This window comes from Saccopteryx leptura, chromosome 8, assembly GCF_036850995.1.
Source record: "Saccopteryx leptura isolate mSacLep1 chromosome 8, mSacLep1_pri_phased_curated, whole genome shotgun sequence".
Taxonomy (NCBI): domain Eukaryota; kingdom Metazoa; phylum Chordata; class Mammalia; order Chiroptera; family Emballonuridae; genus Saccopteryx; species Saccopteryx leptura.
The window spans coordinates 17,286,742-17,297,483 of NC_089510.1; positions in this window are offsets into that span (position 1 = coordinate 17,286,742).

Here is a 10,742-nt window from a genome sequence, read left to right on the forward strand (position 1 = left end):
ATGGGCATTAGCCATAATGGCATAAATACCACAGGAGGAGTAAATCGAAGATTCTGCATACGTTTTTCTCCAGAATGCATTTTTTCCCCCAAATTAAGGTAGAAACAATTTATAAAAGAGAATTCAGTTCTGCTGGTCTCTGAATTACTACTATTCTCAATACTACTTTTAGTTGTTCTCCCAAGCAAAGCAAGCAGTTTATTTTTATTTAGAAAATTAAATTCAATGAGGTGACACTGATCAATAAGAGTACAGAGCTTTTAGGTAAACATCTTTATAAACATTTGAACTGTTGATTGCATTGTGCACCCAGTCACTCAAATTCAAGTCATTCTCTGCCCTCTCTGTCACCATCTACTTGTCACCCTTTACTCACTCCCCCACAGTTCTCTGCCCCTGGTAATCACTTCACTTTTATCTGCATCAATGAGTCTCAGGTTTATATCCCACCTGTGTGTGAAATCATATAGGTCTTAGCTTTTTCTGATTTACTTATTTCACTTAGTATAATGTTCTCAAGGTCCATCCATGTTGTCCAGTTTTTTGTGTTTTTTTTGTTTTTTTTTTATTTATTTATTTATTTATTTTTTTTGTCCAGTTTTTAAAAAAATACTTGAGCGGGAAAATAGTGTTTGGGTCATTTTAATATTCTTTGACTTGGTCACACTACTTTATTTTTATTATGAAATTAATACCTCTTTCCACTCAAAACAAAAATTCCATTTTTTTCCAAGTTGTTCAAATTGAATACATTTGTAATATGTCCATTTATTTGAATTAAATAATTCATGCTCAGCTGGCATAAACTGTTATGTGGAGCTCCCCTTTTCTCTAGTAATGCAGAAAAGAACAGAAGTTAATAATAATAGGTACAGTCACATTTAATTACTAGAATTAATGTAAAGACTTTGTAATTACTTTCTATAAAGCTCTTTCTTTAATTCAATGAAAACAGTCCAGAAAAGCAGTTAATGTCAAAGAATCCCGGGGTTGCTTGCCAAGAGTTTAAGCAACCGATGATAGTCAGGGTCCCTGGCTCTCTGAGAAACCAAAGGAGCCTGCTAGTTGAAGGTTTCAGTAACATCATTGGTAACTTTCAATTTAATTTAATACTTAAAATGGCCAGTTGGAACTTTTCAATGAACTCAATGCTGAAAACAAAACACTGTAAAGAACATGGCTAACCATTGATTTTAGACTTCAGGTCCATTCAGAGGCTATTCATGGGGAGGTCTCTACCACCTCATTCATCTATAGTAAGAATTGGCGGCTGCAGTTACACATCAAACTGCACACATGGTTGTCACATCAGCTCGTTCTGCTCTTGAACGCTTGCATTTTTGTATATCACACAGTATTTCCTCAGTAACCACTGTAGGATGGTTTTGAGGCCTTGGGCAGCATGCATATTTAATTTTCAATATGGTTCTAATTTTTGACAATGGGACAGGTAACAAATCTTAAATTTTGAGCGCTTCCCTTAGGGTCACTTTTGAATCCATCATCATTCAACTTCTCTCTACTAGAATAGTTTTGCTGATCTGGACACACGTAGGCTGTGAATTGCAGCTGCAGGTGGCTCAGAAACACTTTATAGTGAGCAAACTTTAATGACTAAAAGAAAGTTGACAGAGGTACTAAGAACAGATATTGTATATCATTTTAATAATTGAGGGAATAGACTAAAATAAAAACAAGAATAACAATAAAAAACTATGCCCCCAACAACATTAAAAAAAAGTTGTTAAATCCTCCTGAAGAATTAAAATGAATTTGCTCATTTCAAGCAATAAGCCTAAGACTTTCCCATTCTCCCTGTTGCGGAGGATTTCCTGGTTGGTTCTTCGGCTGGGAGGCTATGACAGGCTGTGTGCTTTCAAAAGCAATTGACTGTGGGGAAGGTCAATGTGTGAAATTGAGCCAGCATCCATGTGGGGAAACAGGACCAGCTGAGTAACCTGACATAAATGCCAAGTCCAGAGGGACAGGGCTGGATGGTAAACAACAGGCGATGTCCTAGTTGGGAACCAGATTGAAGCAGAGGGTGATTGTGAAGCAAGGAAGAGATACAAGGCTAAATATCTTTTGAGGGTTTTCGCTGTAGTATACTAGTAACAGCTGCTTAGAAAACTGTTGAACTGATTTACATGCTACTAAAAGCTACTTCTAGCTGTAAATTCATAATTCTTTTATTTAATCATTTAAAAGATTTTTGTAAGTATACTCCAGAAATGTTTGATGCCAGTTGGAATCTTCTATTTTTTTATTGGTGTTAATGTAAATAATTTTAGATTCTTCTCTTTTCCATTTCTGACATTTCATGAGGCTTTGTCCCAGTTTATGTCTCTGTTATTTACTTCTCCAGACATTTGCTAGTTCTGAAAGATTATTCCAATATTTGGGGAAATAATTTTCTCATCTACAAATTTTCTACTTTATCTTTTTAATCATGGTTTTGTATAAGATTGGTCAATGTCTTAAAGCATCATCACTAATTGTGAAACAGATATTCCATTAAGTATATATCACAATTTATTTAACCAGTATATTTGCTGACATACCTTCCACCTAATTAAGCATACAGATATAAATGAGAATTAAAGCTGGGATGAAGGTTTAAAGAGCCAAGGTTGAGTTATAACTACTAACTACTTAAGTTCAGCCATTTCCGGAGATTTTCATGATTATTATAGATATTTTTGTCCAACCAAGCTTCCACAACTTTAAATGTTGGCTATCCCATATAATATGGATAGTAGTAAAAAATATGAAATGTTACCTAATTTAATCCTTCATTTTAAAGAGCGAGTTCCCAGAAATTCCAGAACTCCTACAATCATTAGTGTTAAAACAGAAATAAAATCTAAATTCTTTGAATGATACGTATTTCATCACAAAATGGGCCAATTATTTTTAATGTTGGCTCTTGCTTATGATTAATAAAGAGTCCACAAAATTATACTACATGCAAAATATCTAAGCAACTATAGGGATCACAGTCTCTCTTGACCACCAGATATTTAGGATGAGATACAGTACCTTAAACTGTTAGGTTAGATTGTGTAATAGTAACAAAGTTATCTGCGAGAATTAAGCTGACAGTATTCAGATATTTTCTGCAAACATCCCAGCAACTCTAAAAATCAGGAACACGCATACATTTAGTTATCAGTACCTTACTGAGACTGAAAATTTTAAAATTTCAAATTTAGAAGTGAGATGTGGAGACCTCCAAACCCATAGTCTCTGTCATCCCTGATATCATCTTGTCTAAACAAGTGATAAAAGAACAAAGGAGTCATCTAAGAGAACTTTCATTGACTATTTAAAGGCCAGAGTTGAACCGGCTATTTCTTTTATACTTCCTGCATTATTTAGCTTTGTCTCATATTTGTTGGCGCCCAATAAACACTTACTGGTAAATATGTATATATGTAAATAACTGGGAAATTGAGCATGAGACTTTGCTTCTCAGTCTTCAAGGTTAGTTTCTTACAGGATTCAGTGATATCAAAACAGTTTACATTTGTGTTGACTCCTATAACCTGCCTGTCTGCAACATGAAAAAAAAAGAAGCTTAAGTTCCTGAGATGACATTTTGAATAGATTTTTTCTTAGAGAATAAAGAGAAGACAGAATGACAATTCTCTAAAGTTCTTAAAAGCAAGATATACCTTATAGCCACTGACTGTTGATGCAGAAAAACATCTAAGGTATGTATTGATTTATAATGAAAAAAGTCTTGTCTGCACAACCAGATTGTTTATAGAAAATATGTTGAAAATGAACCTTTCGATTCTAGCCAAAACAGCCATATCATCAGCAATTTTCAGACACCTAGAGTTGAAATCATTTTAATGTTGAACAGACATCCTCTAGCCCATGCCAATCATTATTTATGAGTGGCTCCAATTGCGGAATTGAAGAATTGTGATAGAACTGCAGAAATGTATCATTACACCGCTGAATTTTAAATAAGGACTGTGAACACCTGGGATGCTATAAGCAGAAACCCAATGTGTTGTGAAAACACATTCAGTTAGGAAAGGATCTGCTCCACCACCACCATTTGACCCTGAAAAAAAACAGAACAAAACAAAATAAGAAAACAAAGCAAACCCCGCTGAGATGCCGAATGATTCATTTTTGAGCCACGCAACAAAAAAATGACTAACATTATTAGGCACTGAAAATTACAACACGCCCCAAAGCTGGTGTAATTGACCACCCAGAGCCACTATCCCTGAAAGAAAGGGCAGAAGAGGGAAAGTCTGAAGGAATCCCTCCCATAATGGATTTTATTATCTTTTATGGCTGGCGTTCTCCTGTTTCATATAGAAAATATTAACGTTATTTGAATGTCAATTAGGAAATTTCAAGTGCTTTCCTGATAGATAACATAAGAGGTGTTGGCTATGATTTGGTTCTATTTTTATATATTTCCTTGTAATTACTGAATGTTATCTCATGTCTAGTGATTTTTTTTTCTTACTTACAGAAAAAGACCCACATTTTTCGGCTATTAGAAATTAAAATGAAAGACCCACCCATAATTTGGGTATGCTTTTTGTAAAGACTTCTGCCCTAAGAAAAGGGTGAAGGAAAGCAAATTTCCTGGTGTTTTACTTTGGCACAATAATGGGTGTGAGCAGCCAGAGAAGAGCCCTCCTGCCCTCCAGACTTAACCCTGGCAGGGAGCTTTATCCCTCCAACAAACTCTTTCTGCTCAATTTATCCAGCACCCTGACACTAGACATTTTTCCCTCACCGACCTAACAAACTTTGTTTGAAGTCAGCCTTGACAGTATCCTATTTTAAGTGTAAGATGGCTAGCTACACCATAGGTGATGACATCAATCATGGTCTCACCCATTAAATCCAACCAAGGAATCTCTTCCCGTGCTCTTCAGCATGTCTCCAGTTTCACTCGTGTCTATGGAATAGAAAGGAGGGTGCCTCTGACGGGAGTCATTCACCATCTTTTGTATAATGAGGCCTAACCGCCTTCAGGTGGAAAGGGTGGTGCTTCTGGGCTCTTAATACATAGGGACCAATAATGATTTTTTTCAGCCCCTCATCTCCAAAAAAAAAAAAAAAATAGCAGTCAAATGTGGAGCCAGCTGGTAGAATTTGCTAGTTCTGATGTGGAATTCTCCCACAGGCTTCAACTGCCATTAGCATAGATGAAGAGGAGACTTTCAAAGCCACATTTTCAAGTGTATGTGAAGGTCGCATATATTCTGACGCCGGTTCTTAGAGCCTTGGTGTTGTCCTTGGCCTTGCTGACATCTGTATCTTTAGAGATGCCACCTTCATGTGGGACTCCTGTGGTGTTCATACCATACTCAGAGGCAAGAGTGGGGCACTTATAGCAAATGCTAGGAAAGAAATCCAGAAATGTGGTTTGACTTGCTACATTTGGTATATACCACATGGCCAATACAGGCTCTACTGGTGCAGATAAATACTACTAGAGTGGATGAAGAAAGGGAACTTCCTATGATATTTGTCTTTCTCTGGTTTATCTTATTCAGCATAAAAATCTCCAGGTCAATTCTTGCTGCCACAAAAGATAAGGTTTCCTTCTCTCTTAAGGCCAAGTGGTATTCTATTGTGTAAATGGACCACAGTTGTTGTTTTTTTTATCCAGTCATCTATTGATGGGCACTTAGGCTGTTTCCAGATCTTGGCTATTGTAAATAACACTGCAATGAATATAGAAGTACATATACATTAGTTTTTCAAATTAGTGTTTCAGATTTCTTCAGATATATTCCCAGAAGTGGAATTGCTGAATCATAAGAAAGTTTCATTTTTAATTTTTTGAGCCACTGTTTACCACAGTGGCTGCACCAGTATTTATTCTTACCAACAGTGCACAGGAAGGGTTCCTTTATCTTCATATCCTTGCCAACACTTATTTGTTGTTTTGTTGATAGCCATTCTGACAGGCATGAGGTGAAGAATTATTGTGGTTTTAATTTACATCTCTCTGATGATTAGTGACTATGAGCATCTTTTTATATGCCTATTGGCCATCTGTGTGTCTTCTTTGAAGCAGTGTTTATTCATGTTCTCTGTCTATTTTTTAATTGGTTGATTTTTTTGGTGTTGAATTTTATAATTTTTATCTAATTTTTGGATATTAACTCTTTGTCAGTTGTATTGGCATATATAATCTTCCATTCAGTGGGCTGTCTTTTCACTTTATTGATGGTTTCCTTTGCTGTATATAAAAAAATTTTTGTTCAATGTAGTCCTATTTGTTTATTTTTATCCTTTGTTTCCCTTACTCAAGGAGAAATATATAAAAAAATAGCAATGCTACAAGAAATGTCTGAGATTTTCCTGCCTATGTTTTCTTCTAGGATTTTTATGATTTTATGACTTATATTTAGTTTTTAACATTTCACTTATATGTGGAATCTAATGAACAAAGTATACTGTCAAAATAGACACAGAATCATAGATTCATAGGGCAGATTGAGAGCTGCCAGAAAGAAGAAGGGTTTGCGGGGTAACTAGGTGGAAAAGGTGAAGGGATTAAGGAGAAAAACAAACAAGCAGAAAGGACACAGGGTGATTGCCAGATGGAAAGTGGGGTGGGCGAGGTGGAAGAGGGCAAAGAGGGATAAATGTTGGCGGTAAGAGACGTTAGTTTGAGCAGTAGGCAGACGATGTGTTATATAGAGTTGTGCATTTGAAATTTGTATGATTCTATTGACCAGTGTCATCCTGATCGATTCAATAAAAAGTTTTTTTAAAAAGAGAAAAAGAAAGGGAACTTGCTCAAATATTTATAACAGAGGGGATTTATATTATATAAGGAACTGGTCATTCTCATATGTGAAACACTTTGAGATTTTCAGCTCAGGCTATTATGGTTAGCAAGCCACTGTAACCCTTAGGCTTGAGAGAAACTGAGTGGGCAGTGTTAGTAGAGATGAAAAAGATGGAACAGGCACACTGTGTGCTTAGAGGAGATGCAGCCGTAGCCAGATAGACAGCAAAGTTGGACATGCAGGAACACTGTGTGGATTCAGCTCTCCAATTTCATGCTAGCGTCTTCCATTGATAAATTCCAGTTTGCCACCACCAAAATGACACTGGACTTAGAAAAATTAAGCTGACACAGGTTAGGAGCCTTGCAGTGTACCAAAGTTTGGGGGAAAGAGAAGAAGATGAGATGGGTATGAGGGCAGCTAAGGAGATCTGGAAGTGATTTTCACTGAAGATCACTGGGAAAATATCATTATGTATTATTTACTGCCAAATATATTATTTCACAGACAAATGTCATTACACTGAGACTTAGGATTTAATATTAATTTTGGGAGAGCACAAGCATTCACTCTATAGCACTGGCTAATTTTATATCTCTCAATATAACAACAACAACAACAACAACAGAAAGGGTAGAGACTATGCTGTCACTGTGCCATGGATCTATATTCCATACAGAATCTGTCTGTTGCAAACCAAAACGGGCTTGATTGTCTCCATGTTTCCCTAACATCTGCACAACACTGAGGTTTTTATACTTACACACTAGGGTTATCATCCATCATGCTGTGTGTGCCTGGACTCCAGCTCCTGGCAACTCCCTGGAAGATTCTTACTGTATTTTGCTGATGATAATCAGAACTCAATCTTACACAGAATATATAGGAACGTGTAAAAAATAATTAATTTTTATCATGTTAAATGGACTTTTCAGAATTTTTTTTAAATTTTTATTTATTTATTTATTTTTTACAGAGACAGAGAGTGAGTCAGAGAGAGGGATAGACAGGGACAGACAGACAGGAACAGAGAGAAATGAGAAGCATCAATCATTAGTTTTTCATTGCGACACCTTAGTTGTTCATTGATTGCTTTCTCATATGTGCCTTGACTGCGGGCCTTCAGCAGACCGAGTGACCCCTTGCTGGAGCCAGCGACCTTGGGTTCAAGAGGGTAGGATTTTGCTCAAACCAGATGAGCCCGTGCTCAAGCTGGCAACCTTGGGGTTTAGAACCTGTGTCCTCTGCATCCCAGTCAGATGTTCTATCCACTGCGCCACTGCCTGGTCAGGCTTTTCAGAATTTTTTAATAATAACATAATTAACATAGAATAACATACCACCAAAAATATCTCCTCTAGAAGTCTTTAGCTTATAACCATTGCATTCCTAGGTTGTGAACTTCATTCTCCAATTTTGGCTTCATCCATATATTTTGTACCCATCATCAGAAGGGGCAATAAGTAAGAATGTCTGTCCTTGGTTGTCTGACAAAACTTAAGACCACCCTAGGAGATGTTTGAAGTTACCACATAGATGAGAAGAGCTGCTTAGTATTGCAAAGCAGCAGTCTTAAAATGCTTTCAGAGGAGATAGGTATAGTTACCTGTATTAGTTTCCATAACAACATACCACAAACTGAACAGCTTAAGCAACAGAAATTTATTGTCCCACAGTTCTGGAGGCTAGGACTGTTTCCTTCAAAGGATTCTGAGGGAGAAACTACCTGTTGCCTGTGTCCTAGTTCCTCATTTGCTGGCAATGTTTGGTGTTCCTTGGCTAGTGGCAGCAAAATTCCAGAAAATTCCATGGCATTTACTCTGTGTCTATAACTTTATGTGAAAATTTCCCCTTCTTAGAAGGACTCAAACATTGAATTAGTGCCCGTGCTAATGACTTCATTTTAACTTGATCATCTGCAAAGACGGTTTCCAATTAAGTTTACAATCACATGTACTAGGCATTAGGATTTCAGCTTCTTTTGCAGATACACAATTCAAAGTAGACAACTATCCTTTGGAAGACTGTCAGATGGACTACACATTGGGTAAAAGATGCCAACTACTCTCCTTATCGCCCTGGTGTGTTATGGTTGGAGGAGGCAGCATGGTTGGACTTGAATGGGAAAGAACCAGGCAAGCCCACATATGTGACTCAAGCCCAAGGGTTGTCAATGGGTTATTGGAACATGTAAGTTCTGAACTAATTCTATGTCTGACATGAGTGAGAGTTAACCACAATCACTGCATTAATACCATTCCAGCAGCCTAACCTTTCATTATTCTGTGAGAGGATCCAATTTTCTCATACATTTGATGGTATAAGAGTGCTTTTTGATTTTTAATTTTCTATTTTTACTTCTTACTGCTTATTTTCACAGGAATCTCTATGGTTTACAGCCACAAGCTTATCTAGAAGGAAACAGCAATGAACAGACATCCTTTAATTAAGGAGTTGAAAATTAAAAAGTACTGGTTTTTTAAATTTATTGATTGATTTTAGAGAGAGAGAGAGAGAAGAAGAAGGGGGAGACAGAGATAGGAGAGAGAGAGAGAGAGAGAGAGAGAGAGAGAGAGAACACCAATTTGTTTCAAATTTTATGCGTTCATTGGTTGAATCTTGTATGTGCACTGACCAGAGATCAAACCTGCAACTGTAGAGTATTGGGATGATGTGATAATCAATGGAGCTACCCAGATAGGGCAGAAAGGACTTTCATGCCAACATATTATTGATTATATAATGTATAGCCAAATGACATATAAGTATGGAATGATTTTTGCAGTTTTACCTTGTATTGAAATCTGATATTAAGCAGAATTTTGTTTAAATATTAAATCAAATAATCAAAAGAACTGAAAAGAAAAAAATTATGTACAGTGAAGTTAGTAAATAAAGTGGTCATTTTACTCTTTTCAATGTTTATGATAACTTTCTAAAAATGATATGTAGGAGCACACAACTTGACACTTTGGTCTCTAATTCAGGGGTACATTGTAAAATAAAAGCATCTCAGTAGAAATTACTGTCAATATATTAAAAATTCCTTACTAATGAAAACTTAGATGGAAAAGCCCTTTAAAACTATAATCTGATTTGAAGTGGAAATTAACATATTTTGAAAGCATACTCTCAAAAATGGAGTTTTTATTAGAATGAAGATAGCTGATACACTGTTCCAATCTCAAAGTATGTAAAGTTTCAATTTTTAAAATATTTTATTTAGAAGGCCCTGGCCAGTTGGCTCAGCAGTAGAGCGTCGGCCCAGCGTGTGGAAGTTCTGGTTTGATTCCCGGCCAGGGCACACAGGAGAAGCGCCCATTTTCTTCTTCACCCCACCCCCTCTCCTTCCTCTCTGTCTCTCTCTTCCCCTCCTGCAGTCAAGGCTCCATTAGAGCAAAGTTGGCGGAAGCATTGAGGATGGCTCCATAGCCTCCGCCTCAGGCACTAGAATGCCTCCTGTTGCAATGGAGCAACGCCCCAGATTAGCAGAGCATTGCCCCCTGGTGGGCATGCCGGGTGGATCCTGGTCAAGCACATGCAAGAGTCTGACTGCTTCCCCACTTCTAACTTCGGAAAAAAAAATAATTAAAAAAATTAAACTTAATGGGGTTACATTGATCAATAAGAGATCCAGGTAAACATCTCTATAGCATTTGAACTGTTGATTGCATTGTGTGCTCATCACACAAAGCCAAATTATTTTTCTTTTCTTTTTTTTTTTCTTCTTTGTATTTTTCTGAAGCTGGAAAAGGGAAGAGACAGTCAGACAGACTCCCGCATGCGCCCGACCGGGATCCACCTGGCACGCCCACCAGGGGCGATGCTCTGCCCATCTGGGGCATTGCTCTGTTGCCACCAGAGCCACTCTAGCGCCTGAGGCAAAGGCCACAGAGCCATCCTCAGCGCCCGGGCCATCTTTGCTCCAATGGAGCCTCAGCTGCGGGAGGGGAAGAGAGA